General features: G+C 47.1%; 1 pseudogene; it reads left to right on the forward strand.

Moving 5' to 3' along the window:
- Positions 1 to 4,485: 4,485 nt before the first annotated feature.
- On the forward strand, positions 4,486 to 4,627 carry LOC138266780 (U6atac minor spliceosomal RNA; annotated as a pseudogene).
- The last annotated feature ends 10,716 nt before the right edge of the window (positions 4,628 to 15,343 follow it).

Genomic DNA, 15,343 nt, shown 5'->3' on the forward strand with positions numbered 1-15,343 from the left:
GTCACTCTCTTCTTCCTGTCCTTCATCTGTTGCCATGAGCAGGATGAGATTAGCCCTGTCATAGTAGGGTTTTAGGCGGTTGACATGAATCACCCTAAGGGGACTCCTGGCAGTGCCCAGGTCTACCAGATAGGAAACCTCACCGTTTTTCTCAACAATTAGATGGGGTCCACTCCATTTGTCCAGGGGTGCTCTTGGGGCCACAGGCTCCAATACCCACAACTTCTGTCCTGATTGGTACTGGATCAGAACAGCCTTCTGGTCATGCCATTGCTTCTGGAGCTCTTGGCTGGCCTGAAGGTTTTTACTGGCCTTTTTCATGTACTCAGCCATTCTGGATCTTAGGCCAAATACATAGTCCCCTATGTCCTGTTTGGGAGCTTTTAAAGGTTGTTCCCAACCCTCCTTCACAAGTGTTAGTGGACCTCTTACAGGGTGTCCAAAGAGGAGTTCAAAGGGGCTGAAGCCCACTACTTTCTGGGGTACCTCCCTGTAAGCAAAAAGGAGGCAAGGTAACAGGACATCCCATCCCCTCCTGAGTTTTTCAGGGAGTCCCATTATCATACCTTTGAGAGTTTTATTAAACCTCTCTACCAGTCCATTAGTCTGTGGATGATAAGGAGTGGTGAATTTGTATGTTACACCACATTCCTTCCACATAGCTTTCAAGTATGCAGACATAAAGTTGCTACCCCTGTCTGATACAACCTCTTTTGGGAAACCCACCCTGGAAAAGATTCCCAGGAGGGCCTTTGCCACTGCAGGAGCTGTAGTGGTCCTTAGAGGAATTGCTTCAGGATATCTTGTGGCATGGTCCACAACCACCAAGATAAACCTATTGCCTGAAGCAGTAGGAGGGTCAAGGGGGCCAACTATGTTAACCCCTACCCTTTCAAAGGGGACCCCAACCACAGGTAGTGGAATAAGGGGAGCCTTTGGTGTGCCACCAGTCATGCCACTGGCTTGGCAGGTCACACAAGACTTGCAAAAATCTTTAGTGTCCTCTGACATCCTAGGCCAGTGAAACAGGGGGACAAGCCTTTCCCATGTTTTGATCTGGCCCAAAAGCCCAGCCAAAGGAATGTCATGTGCCAGAGTTAGGAGGAACTCTCTGTACTGCAGGGGAATGACCAATCTCCTGGCTGCTCCAGGTTTTGGGTCCCTTGCCTCTGTGTACAAGAGGTTGTCCTCCCAGTAAACTCTATGTGAGTCACTGACATCCCCATTTTGCTGCTTGCTGTCTGAGACCCTCTAATGTGGGACAGGTTTGCTGTGCCACACTCAGCTCTTCCCTGGCAGGCCCCCCTCCACCCAAAAGCTCAGCAGTGTCTGCTGCCAGCTCATCTGGTGAAGGTTCTGCACAGGGAGGAAATTATTCTTCCTCAGAAGGAGAATCATCTGTAGAGGGAAGGATAGTGGGTAGGGATTTACCCTTGCTACCCCTAGCTTTAGGGAGCACTTGGTCCATTGTTCCAGGATTTAAGTTACCCTGTCCTTTTTGTTTTTTGGCCTGAACCCTTGTCAAAGCAAAAATATGCCCAGGAATGCCCAGCATTGCTGCATGAGCCTCCAACTCCACTTCTGCCCAAGCTGATGTCTCTAAATCATTTCCTAGTAGACAGTCTACAGGTAAATCTGAGGCAACCACAACTGTCTTTGGACCAGTAACCCTCCACCCCCCCCAGTTGAGATTCACAACAGCAATGGTGTGGCTAAGAGTGTTGTTATGAGCGTCTGTTACTTGGTACTGTTGACCAAGTAGGTGTTGTTCAGGGTGCACCAGTTTCTCTATTACCATGGTAACACTGGCACCTGTGTCCCTGTAGGCCTGAACCTCAACACCATTTATTAGGGGAAGTTGCTTGTACTTATCCATATTAAGGGGACAAGCAACCAAGGTGGCCAAATCAATGGCACCTTCAGAGACTAACACAGCCTCTGTGGTCTCCCTAACAAGACCAACCCCAACTAAGTTACCAAAAGTGAGCCCAGCTACTCCCTTGGATTGGCTATTAGTAGGTTTGCTCCCACCACCACTGCTATTACTAGGGGCACTAGAGTTTGCAGTAGGGGTTGTGGTAGTGGGAGGTTTGGTGTTTTTCTTTGGACAACTGGCATCAGTTTTCCAATGGCCTTTGAGTTTACACAAATAACACCAAGGCTTTTTAACTTGATTTGAAGAGGATTTGGACCCACCACCCCCACCAGAGGATTTTTATGGGCCTGATGAAGACTCAGTTTGACTTTTGTCACCACCCTTGTCAGAAGACTTACCATCCTTCTTCTTGCCATCCTTGTATGAACTTTTCTGTTCATTCTTGTTCTGACCCATTTGTCTGCCTTCTTTCCCAATTCTTGGGGAGAGGTCAGATCTGAGTCCACTAGATATTGGTGTAACAAGTCAGACACACAGTTATTCAGAATATGCTCTCTCAGAATAAGATTATACAGGCTTTCATAGTCAGAAACTTTACTGCCATGTAACCACCCCTCCAAGGCCTTCAGTGAACAATCAACAAAGTCTATACAGTCTTGTGAGGACTCTTTTCTGGTGTCTCTGAACATTATCCTGTATTGTTCAGTGGTTAAGCCAAATCCATCCAAGAGAGCATCCTTCAAAACTGCAAAATTGTTAGCATCACTTTCTCTAACAGTAACGAACCTATCTCTAACCTTTCCATTGAAAGATAGCCACAATATAGCAGCCCACTGCCTTTGAGGGACCCCATGTACCATACAGGCCCTCTCAAGTGCAGCAAACCACATGTTGATGTCACCCCCCTCCTTGTAAGGGGGGACTATCTTGTGCAGATTCCTGGAATCATGCTCTCTGACAGGATTACTATCAGGAATACTGCTGCTGCCACCATGGGGTCCAAACCCCAATCTCTGTCTCTCCTTCTCCAGGTCTAGGGATTCCCTATCTAAGGCCAGCTGTTGCTGTTTAAGCTTCAGTCTGGTCTCTTCCACTCTCAACTTTTTGAGTTCCCTTTCTAACATGTTGTCTTCAGGGTGGGTGGGTTGGTAATGCTTGGATACAGAAGATAAATTGGAAACAACAGAGGGAGATCTGTCCCTAACTGAATAAACCCTAATAACCTGGCCTCCAGGAATAAAGATACCCCTACTATGATGGGAACCTCCGTTACTACCAGCACTACTAGGTGGCCTGCTAAGGGGCAGATTTGGAACAGAACCCTCCCCACCTCCCGCAAGGAGATCCCCTGAGTCAGAATGGGAGCCTTCTATTAACCTCTCATTTGAAGTGCCTGCTTGGTACTCATCATTCACAATAAGCATGTTATATAGAAACTCTTTTGTAGGGCTCTTTCCTATCACTAAACCTCTATCTAAGCAGAGACTCCTTAGACTCTTGTAATTCAAATTGTCATAGGTAGTATTGACCATTTTAAGAGCAGACTCTACATCAGACATGATAGAAGAAGGGTTAGATACAGTGAGAGGGAAAAAAGTTTCAGAACTTTTTAAAGAACAGAGAAAAAACGTTTTCTAACTTTTAGAAACTTTTAGAAGTTTTAGGATACTTTTCAGCACTTAGTAGAAAGTGTAAGAGGAGAAAAGCAAAACTTTTTGGTTAGGTGTACATATACTGAACTTCTTTTGTATATTATTCTCTTATGAAAAGTACACAATGACAAAGTGGTAAGTAGTTACAAGTACTTATCCCACCGCTGTACAGCCAATGTAGGAGGCTGGCCTGGCTTGTAGTGGGTACCAGAGGTACTTACACCTTGTGCCAGGTCCAGTTATCCCTTATTAGTGTAGAAGAGGTGTTTCTAGCAGCTTGGGCTGATAGAAGGTAGCTATGGCAAAGCAGCTTAGGCTGAACTAGGAGACATGTAAAGCTCCTACTATACCACTGGTGTCATATGCACAATATCATAAGAAAACACAATACACAGACTTACTAAAAATAAAGGTACTTTATTTTTATGACAATATGCCAAAAGTATATCAGTGAGTACCCTCAGTATGAGGATAAGTTATATACACAAGATATATGTACACAAACCAAAATTATGCAGTTAATAGCAAGAAAAATAATGCAAACAGTGTAAAGTTACAATAGATTGCAATAGGAGCACATAGGTATAGGGGCAACCCAAACCATATACTCCAAAAGTGGAATGCGAACCACGAATGGACCCCAAACCTATGTGAGCTTGTAGAGGGTCGCTGGGACTGTAAGAAAACAGTGAGGGTTAGAAAAATAGCCCACCCCAAGACCCTGAAAGGTAGGTGTAAAGTGCACCTACTACCCCCAGAGAGCACAGAAGTCGTGATGGGGGATTCTGCAGGAAGAACAAACACCAGCAGTGCAACAACAGTGGATTTCCGGACCTGAGTACCTGTAAGACAAGGGGACCAATTCCAATAGTCGCAACAGTGTCGAGAGTGGGCAGGAGCCCAGGAAATGCCAGCTGAGGGTACAAGGAAGCTGCCACCTGTTGGAAGAAGCTTGGAGTTCTGCAAGAAAGAAGAGGACTAGGAACTTCCCCTTTGAAGGATGGATGTCCCACGTCGCGATCGAGCTTGCAGAGGTGTTCCCACACAGAAAGACTGCAAACAAACCTTGCTAGCTGCAAGGGTCACAGTTAGGGTTTTTGGGTGCTGCTGTGGCCCAGGAGGGACCAGGATGTCGCCACTTGGAAGAGGAGACATAGGGGGCGCACCACAACGTAGAGAGCCCTCACAGAAGCAGGCAGCACCCGCAGAAGTACCTGAACAGGCACTTAGAAGAAAAGTGAACTGGAGTCCACCCAAAGTCACAAAAGGGAGTCCCACGACGCCGGAGGACCACTCAGAAGGTTGTGCACTGCAGGAAGGAGTGTCGGGGACCCAGGCTTGGCTGTGCATAAAGGAAATCCTGGAAGAGTGCACAGGAGCCGGAGCAGCTGCAAATCACGTGGTACCCAGCAATGCAGTTTATCGTGGGGAGGCAAGGACCTACCTCCACCAAACTTGGACTGAAGAGTCACTGGACTGTGGGACTCACTTGGACAGAGTTGCTGAGTTCCAGGGACCACGCTCGTCATGCTGAGAGGGGACCCAGAGGACCAGTGATGCAGTCTTTTGGTGGCTGCGGTTGCAGGGGGAAGATTCCGTCGACCAACAGGATATTTCTTCAGAGCTCCTGGTGCAGAGGGGAGGCAGGCTACCCCCAGAGCATGCACCACCTGGAAACAGTCGAGAAAACCGGCAGGATGAAGCGATACAAGGTTGCTAGTAGTCATCTTGCTACTTTGTTGCGGTTTTGCAGGCATCCTGAGCAGTCAGCGGTCGATCCTTTGGCAGAAGGTGAAGAGGGAGATGCAGAGGAACTCTGATGAGCTCTTGCATTCGTTATCTGGTGAGATCCCCAAAGCAGAGACCCTAAATAGCCAGAAAAGGAGGTTTGGCTACCTAGGAAGGAGGATTGGCTACCAAGAGAGGTAAGAGCCTATCAGAAGGAGCCTCTGACGTCACCTGCTGGCACTGGCCACTCAGAGCAGTCCAGTGTGCCACAGACACCTCTGTTTCCAAGATGGCAGAGGTCTGGGACACACTGGAGGAGCTCTGGGCACCTCCCCTGGGAGGTGCAGGTCAGGGGATTGGTCACTCCCCTTTCCTTTGTCCAGTTTTGTGCCAGAGCAGGGCTGGGGGATCCCTGAACCGGTGTAGACTGGCTTATGCAGAGATGGGCACCATCTGTGCCCATCAAAGCATTTCCAGAGCCTGGGGGAGGCTACTCCTCCCCAGCCCTTACACCTATTTCCAAAGGGAGAGGGTGTTACACCCTCTCTCAGAGGAAGTCCTTTGTTCTGCCTTCCTAGGCTGCCTGGACCCCAGGAGGGCAGAAACCTGTCTGAGGGGTTTGCAGCAGCAGCAGCTGCAGTGGAGACCCCAGAAAGGCAGTTTGGCAGTACCTGGGTTCTGTGCTAGAGACCCGGGGAATCATGGAATTGTCCCTCCAATGCCAGAATGATCTTAGACATGTTACATGGCCATGTTCGGACTTACCATTGTGACGCTGTACATAGGTAGTGACCTATGTACAGTGCACAAGTGTAATGGTGTCCCCGCACTCACAAAGTCAGGGGAATTTGCTCTGAACGATGTGGGGGCACCTTGGCTAGTGCCAGGGTGCCCACACACTAAGTAACTTTGCACGCAACCTTCACCAGGTGAAGTTTAGACATATAGGTGACTTATAAGTTACTTAAGTGCAGTGGTAAATGGCTGTGAGATAACGTGGACGTTATTTCACTCAGGCTGCACTGGCAGGCCTGTGTAAGAATTGTCAGAGCTCCCTATGGGTGGCAAAAGAAATGCTGCAGCCCATAGGGATCTCCTGGAACCCCAATACCCTGGGTACCTCAGTACCATATACTAGGGAATTATATGGGTGTACCAGTATGCCAATGTGAATTGGTCAATTTAGTCACTAGCCTGTTAGTGACAAATTTGGAAAGCAGAGAGAGCATAACCACTGAGGTTCTGGTTAGCAGAGCCTCAGTGAGACAATTAGGCATCACACAGGGAACACATACAGGGCACATACTTATGAGCACTGGGGCCCTGTCTGGCAGGGTCCCAGTGACACATAGACTAAAACAACATATATACAATGAAATATGGGGGGAACATGCCAGGCAAGATGGTACTTTCCTACACCTGACATTTGTGAGACATAGCAATTCCATTTCAGCCAACCAGCTGCAGAATTTAGGAGTTCATTAGCACTTGGAGGGATGGGCATAGACATACATCTTGCCACTAGTGCAGGTAAAACAGGGGCTGGTCAGAATATGGCTTTGATCATTTTGAGGCCTAGTTGACTGTTATGCAGGCAGACCCAGAACTTAGTTGTATATGTGGTTGGAGTCATCATGAGGTCAATTCATTGTGAATGTGTCTGCTGCCAATACCATTGAGATGATGCATATTGAGGACTTGTGTTATTTTGCTGCACATAGGTTGAGCTGTCCTTCCTGGTCACAATATTTTCATCTGGGCATAGCTGCTCAAGATGAATCCAGATGGTTAGCCACATTACTGAGTGTACTGTGATCTGTGTCTTGGCCCCTCCCAAGTGAGTAAACTTAATTTGTGAATTCACATATTGATGAATTATGGCATGTGGACACAGGCCTGGTAATTGGAGTAACACGGACTGGCCCTCCTGGGATTTACAGTCATGTTACTCCATGTACTATGCACAGAAGACATAGGGGGTTATTCTAACTTTGGAGGAGTGTTAATCCGTCCCAAAAGTGACGGTAAAGTGACGGATATACCACCAGCCGTATTACGAGTTCCATAGGATATAATGGACTCGTAATACGGCTGGTGATAAATCCGTCACTTTTCCGTCACTTTTGGGACGGATTAACACCTCCTCCAAAGTTGGAATAACCCCCATAAGGTATCCTCCCAGACGAGTACACTTCCATTGACAAATAGAAGTATTTGGATGGATGTACACTTGTGTTTGGAGTTAGAGAGACAGAGCCTCCTATTCATAGCAGCTTCATTACTCCTTGTACTACATACACACTCTACATATGTCACCCTCTCAGGTGTGTACACTTCAATGGGGAGTTGACAAACATGGTAATTGTGAGAGCGATACACTGTTTTTGGAATTAGAGAACAGTGTCTGTTGGGATTTGTAGTGCTGCCAAAACCCACAATATGCACAGATGTTATTCCCCCCATTGAGTCTACTTCATATGTGAGATGGCATTCAGGGGTCTATGGACTGGTGGATACAGGGCTGGTGAGTGGGGTGACAGTGAAGGTTGCAAAAGGTGAGCAGTGAGCATGCATGACAATACATTTTGGTGGCATATTTTTGTGTTGTGACTTACCAGACTCCACTTCCCCATCTATTCCTGTCAAGCCCTCAGGATACAGGATGGCCAAGACCTTCTCCTCTCAGGGTATGAGTTGCAAGGGAAGAGGGTGGGATCAAAACCAGTCTTCTGGACCTGTAGCTGCTGCCTGGATCCCATGGAACGTACCTACACCCTGAGGTCGTTCCACCTCTTCCTGATTTTCTCCCTTGTGAGCGGGGTGGGGCCTAAAGAATTTACTCTGCTGACTATCCTTTGCCACATTTCCATTTTCCTTGAGATAGTAGTGTGCTGGACTTGGGCTCCAAATAATTGTGGCTCTACTCTTATGAATTCATCCACCGTGGCTCTTAACTCATCTTTAGTGAAACAGGGTTTTTTCAGTGGTGACATGGTGGTGATAATGAAATCGTAGGAAATTAACATGTGATGGTGAATCTCTGAACTTGGGAAGTTTAAATGGATGTGATTAGAAATAAAAGTGTGTTGAGGGTGTGGGATAAGTGCTTAGGGAAAGTTGGAGTAGTGCCTATTCTATAGTTTTATATTTTGGATAATGCGGTTAGGCTTAAGTGCTTTGCATTGGAGACGCGAGGGGTTGTGGTGTGTGAAGGTGGTTGTTTTATAGTATGCTTTACAGTCATGTTGGGTGTGGCAATGTGTTTCAGCTATGTTGTTTTCAAATCCATTCAATGTGCAGTTGTGTTTTTTTGTGGTGACCTCGAACCACCGTGGTTCGGACCGCCATTAGCCGATCACCATGACTGGCCGCCACTGAGACTTTGCACTTGTAATACGTCAGTGGTTGGTCAACGGGCTATTGGTGCTGGGGGTCGGACCGCCTATTTCCTGCCTTCTATAGTGCTAGTGATCTGGCTTTTTTGGCTGGCAGTCGGCAGTCCTGCCTGTGTAACTCATACTATGGCGGTCTATAAGACCACCAATTTGGCCATCTAGTAGTCCGAACACCAATATGGCAGTCTGACGGTCCGATCACCAAAGTTGTAATGATGCCCTGTGTTTTGAGTGGGAATAGTACATTTTCTCTCCCCCTCAAAGTCCAATACTTTCACCAATGTGGTGAAGTCTGGAGTTGGATAGATAAATCTGAATCCAGCAAAGTTAAAAAATGTCCTCAGTGAATCAAGGTAGCAAAGTTTGGAGTCGAAATACTAAAATACAGAGGGGCATATTTATACTCTGTTTGCGCCGGAATTGCGTGTTTTTTTTTTACTCAATTCCGACGCAAAACTAACTCCATATTTATAGTTTGGCGTTAGACGCGTCTAGTGCCAAAGTCCATGGAGTTTGCATAATTTTTTAGCGTGGACACCTACTTTGCGTTAATGATATGCAAGGTAGGCGTTCCCGTCTAAAAAATGTACTCCGAGGCATGTACGCCGTATTTACACTCCCGGGCAAAAATCACGCCCGGGAGTGGGCGGGTCAAAAAAAATGACGTCCGCCCGCTTTTGCGCCGTTATTTAGCGCCTGGTCAGGGCAGGCGTTAAGGGACCTGTGGGCTCGGAAGGAGCCCAGAGGTGCCCTCCCATGCCCCCAGGGACACCCCCTGCCACCCTTGCCCACCCCAGGAGGACACCCAAGGCTGGAGGGACCCATCCCAGGGACATTAAGGTAAGTTCAGGTAAGTTTTATTTTTTTATTTTTTTGTGGCATGGGGGGCCTGATTTGTGCCCCCCTACATGCCACTATGCCCAATGACCATGCCCAGGGGACAGAAGTCCCCTGGGCATGGCCATTGGGCAAGGGGGCATGACTCCTGTCTTTGCTAAGACAGGAGTCATTTCAATGGGGGTTGGGAGTCGAAAAAAATGGCGCAAATCGGGTTGAGGCAAAAAATTTGCCTCAGCCTGACTTGCCCCATTTTTTGGCGCCCAAGCTCCATATCCCCCTACGCCGGCGCTGCCTGGTGTACGTCGTTTTTTTTCACGCACACCAGGCAGCGCCGGCGGCTAACGCCGGCTAACGTCATTGAATAAATACGGCGCCCGCATGGCGCTTCAGAATGGCGTTAGCCGGCTCTAATTTTTTTGACGCAAAACTGCGTTAGCACAGTTTTGCGTCAAAAAGTATAAATATGGCCCTAAAGCCCCAAAGTCCAACACTTTTGCTAATGTAATGTAATGTGGAGAGGCAAAAATAAATCTGACCACTTCATAGTATATCACTGTTCACAGTATGGTAACATTTGAAGTAGGAATAATATATATGAACCTTTCAAAAATGTACCACCAATGTAGTAAATTCTGTGGTGGGATGACTAAATTTGAAACCCCCCCACCCTGACTCCACTAAAGTCCAAAACATTACCTAATGTGATTAGGTTTGAAGTGAAAATAGATAATTTGAACCACCCCCCGAAGTACAACACGCTTTCCTATGTAATTGTGTTTAGTGTGTGAATAATACATTTGACCCACTCCCTCAAAGTGCCACACTTTCACCGTTGTGGTTAAGTTCAGAGTTGGAAGCACAACATGCTGAAGCTTCTCCATGGAAATGTAGAGGATAAGGTCAAACAAATCGCAATGAAAACTTACTGAACTCATAATTTTCAGGGGTGCTGTGAACATTTCTTGGCTTTGATCCATCAAGGAGCTACTTCTGAAACTGGGTCTAGAACAATATTGGCTCTCCCCTGAGCAGCTGTGTATGATTGCAAGAGAAATTATAAAAGCGATCTATTGGGGAGGTGCGTCGCTATTGGGAATATGTTGAACTGCAAAGGAAGGCTAGCAGCTTTAATTGATTTTAAACCCTGCACGCAGTATGAACATGCAATCAATGAAATTGCCTTCCATCCCACTTGCAAGGAAGCTGTACTTACAATTTAGATATGGATCTCTGCCTATTAAATCCTTCAGTAGCAAAGAGAAAGAGAAGGGTGCTGTTGAAGATTTATGCCTTGCATGCTGTAGGGATTCGAAAATCCTAACTGATGTACTAGTCTTTTGTCCATTCTTGTTTCCTCTCTGGAAAAAGTGGATTGTACCACTCTGCAGAAATTTGGGCACCAGAAAGTGCAAAGAGGCTCTTAGATTATAGCAAACCATCACAAGCAGAGTTGTGGTATTCAGCAAAGGCAAATACCTTATGGCCTTTGTAATTAAGATGCACGAAGTGTAAGCAAGGCAGCTACTGCTCTGATAGCTCACCAGTGGGTACTGCAATCTAGTACTAATGTAGGCTATCTGCAAAGTTGGGTCACATGCATGAAGGGGGGCTTGGGTAAGCATCTTACAATTGTATTGCCCAATAAAAGTTTAAACTAAGTGGTGCTCCACTACTGTAGTTTTGTCCCTACTGCTAGCCAGTCTATGCACTTTATTTGCAATATACATTGTCAGCAAGATATTTCATAATATAATAATGCAGTGGTCGACCTAATCTATGTATACATTCCTCACTTTTTAGTAGCTTTTAATACCACTGTTATGGCCAACACAGTATTTTATTGTGCTCCAATTTCTTGGGACTCTAGTTTTCTAGTTGCCATGCTTTTTGTGTGTTGCTAGCTCATTTGTTTAGAATCCAAACAAAAAAGGATCTTCTCTGTGTACTAGTTTTATCATTGTATAACAAGTCATGTAAACATTGTATTTCAGTTTTTATGTGTGCTATTTCTAATGCACTATTGTAGTTTAATTTATTTTAAATGTTTTATGTGCTTTTTTTGTGATGTACTTTTATGATCCTAGTGATTGAAATTAAGGCCCTCATTACAACCCTGGCAGTAAATCCCATTTACCGCCGTGCAGAAGACCGCCAACATAATGCTGCTGCCGTGGAATTCCGCTACAGGTATTATGACCTACAGCCCAGAATCCGCCACAATACAGACAACCACACAAGTCAGCCACACCAAAGGTCAGTGATAAACTGGCGATAACAAAACCTACACCGTCACGCCAACAGGAATACGCCCACATTATCACGACCCACAAATCAACGAAGCAGTCTTTCAACTGCGGTAATCTATTGGCAGTACACACCGCCGCGCTCAAAATACACACACATATACAAAACACAACCACATTGGACAATTCGAAATACACACACCTGATACACATACACACACCACACCCACACACCCAATCCAATATAAAGCACACATCACATCACCCACAGACCCTTACTACCAGAATTTTGAAAGAACGCCAGAGAGATACACTACCTAAAACAACACCAGCATCCACAGACACACAACACCATCACTTACACAACATCCACGCACCTCAAACAACACACACCAACACACCCCCTCACACATCACCCACACCACATCATGGCACCTGAACGACACCCAGGTTTTCTGAGAAGCAGCTCAGGGTCATGGTGGAGGAAATCGTCCGGGTAGAGCCACAGCTATTCAGATCACAGGTGCAGCAGACCTCCATTGCTAGGAAGATGGAGCTATGGCGCAGAATTGTCGACAGGGTAAAAGTAGTGGGACAACATCAAAGAACACAGGATGACATCAGAAAGAGGTGGAACGACCTGCGGGGAAAGGTGCGTTCCGTGGTCTCCAGACACCAGATTGCTGTACAGAGGACTAGCGGTGGACCCCCACCTCCTCCCCCACAACTAACAACATGGGAGGAGCAAGTCTTGGCAATACTGCATCCTGAGGGCCTTGCAGGAGTAGCAGGAGGACTGGACTTTGGTAAGGCAAATCTTTACTACCTTCTCCCCCCACCCCACCTGCATGCCATCACATACTCCCACCTTTACCCTCACACCCATCACCCCAACAACCCACAGATACCCCACCAACACAACCCACACATCCCAAAACCAAGCCCTGCATGTAACACCAATGCATGGACTCCCATCACCCAAGCATGTCCACTACAGAGACTCACTCATGCCCCAAAATCACCAATCACACAAGGAGCAAGCCAATAATGCAAGCACTGGAGTAGAGGGTCAACCACCCATTGCACACGATGGCACACACAGATACAATAATTATGCATTTACACTCCAACAGGACCCCTACCCAACGTCACCGGACAGGAGGTGCCAGACATATCCAGTCCCCCCACAGAAGAGGCCCACAGTGATGACAGCAGCTCTGCACACCTGGATCAAGATGACCTGCCCGGCCCATCTGGGACCTAGGGACAGACGGTTCCTCTGACCCTGTCACAAGCCACCACAGAGCCTCCCCCCTGAGGAAACACCCGCACAGCACCCACCCAGCGAGCCCATCCCTCTGTCCCCAGGACATGTCAATCAGCAGTGTGTCCACCACTACAGGGAACCCAGGCAAACCCACCAACCCAAGAAAATCAGGGACCTGGGGACAGTGGCAGTGGGCACACAGTTCAGGGGACAGAGGCACAGGATAACAGGGAAACTGGGAGGACTGCTGTGCGACGGGGGAGGACAGGCCCAGGGAACCCGCTCTCCACAAGGCACTCTCCAACATCATGGGAGCTTACCATCATTCACAGGAGACGATGGAAACAGTACTGGCTAAGTTTCAGGAGACCCAGCGGCTGCAGGAGGAACACTACCTTGGGATCAGGGAGGACTTGAAGTCCATTAACACCACCCTGGTCACCATTGCAGGGGTGCTGGCAGACCTTGTCAACACCAGGAGGGACACAGTGGCACAACAAGGGGCCCCTGACACTAGTCTGGACGATGTGTAGTGTAGCCATTTTTAATGTACATTTCTGCGCGTTTGCTTAAAGTATTAGGCCTCTGTGCACTTTGCCCTAGATGCATTTTATTTAGCCTCGTACTGTTATTTTACAATAACCAGTTTCACGGTCTTGTTTTATTTTCTTCCATCACACTGTTTAGCTTACTTCAGCACTGAAGTTCTCAAACAATACATTCTTGCTCGCTCTGTGCTTCAGTCAAGGATACAGTCTGGTACATTGCCGATAGACGTGGTAGAAGTTTAGTCTTTAGGGTTCGTAGAAAGTACACATTCTTACGTAGGGACGTTTCTTAGAACACCAGCGCGTTAGTTATAAAAACACTTCCTAGTCCTGGTACACGTAAGAGGGAGATTCCGACCAGGAACCCACAAATAGATGCTGACTGCCCTGTTGCAGATGCTGATCCAGATCACAGGCCTTTGTCAGGTATAAGGGTCGATGTCCTCCCGGGGGAACCTGAAAGGCAGGCTTAGAGCTTAACATGCTGTGCTCAAAATATAACTTAGAGAGAGAACGTAATCTAGTTGCACTATGATAGCATTATTCTTATGTTTCACTCTCCTTGTTACTATTTCAATCCTACTGTGTTGTATGGTTCTGGTTATTGCGGCTCACGCCTTATTATCTAAAATGCAGTCGTTTTATTAAACCAATCTTTAAAACTCAAACTGCCTTTGTCATTTATATATGAGACCACACTGTGTATGAGAGAACTGGTTGGGACCTGAGTGACCACGACTTCCCTGGGAAGCACTAAGATGTCATGCGCTCGACTGCCCAATTGTCTCTTCCTTTTGGGAGAGATAAGGCACTGCTAGTTAGCCGGAGCTCAACTCGGATTTGGGGTGACAAGGGTCCTTCGCCGTGGGTCAGACTTAGTCCCCCACACTGTGAAAGATCTTGCCGCCCGAAAATCCAGTAGTTTCATTAGGATAATGAGAACCTACGCGACAGATGAACAGCCCTCCACCTCCGCCGGCGCTAGTGGACAGGAGGCACCACCACAGGAACAACAGGACACCAGCACCTCACCCCCTGCAGATGGGGAACCACCCCGCAAACGGTCCCTGAGATCCAGGAACAAGAAAGAGAACATTGCCAAGACCCCCGCCAGGAAATGAGACCCCCCCTGAATGTCACCCTTCTCTCCCACTATCTCACCCTTTCCATCCTTAAACTGCAATTGCTCCACTTCCTATGCCCCTTTGGACAATGCACCTGTGAAACAAATAGACTGGACTCTGCCATGGACATTCCTCCACCATCCCCCCAGCCCATTTTACAACCCCCTCCACTTATTAGCACAGGAATAAGCACACTTCAATCACAAAACAATCTGGAGTCAGTCTGTGCTTTCACAAATGTGTAATTGCAATAACTATGGAATATAGCAATGTCAATTTACTTGTTCACATACCAATGTAACACAGATCTAGGCCAGCAGTAAACATAACAGAGGGCACAAAGTGGGACCCAGATCTGTGAAATGGAAAGTCAAAGTGACAAGTCAGGGTCCATACACTAAATGAAAATGACAGACTTATGCTAGTTCCAACAATAAAATGAGATGTGGGAAGCAGTGGCATCTTCTTACCTGTGTCTCAGTGGAAGAATTGAATGATGATGTTGTTTCTGTTGTCGATATCCTCTTCTTCTGCCTCCTCTTCTTCACTGTCCACAGGCTCCACAGCTGCCACAAGACCACCATCTGACGCATCCTTTTGCAGAAAAGGTACCTGGCATGGCAAAGCCAGGTTGTGCAGCATACAACAGGCCACGATTATCTGGCACACC

This window comes from Pleurodeles waltl, chromosome 11, assembly GCF_031143425.1.
Source record: "Pleurodeles waltl isolate 20211129_DDA chromosome 11, aPleWal1.hap1.20221129, whole genome shotgun sequence".
NCBI lineage: Eukaryota > Metazoa > Chordata > Amphibia > Caudata > Salamandridae > Pleurodeles > Pleurodeles waltl.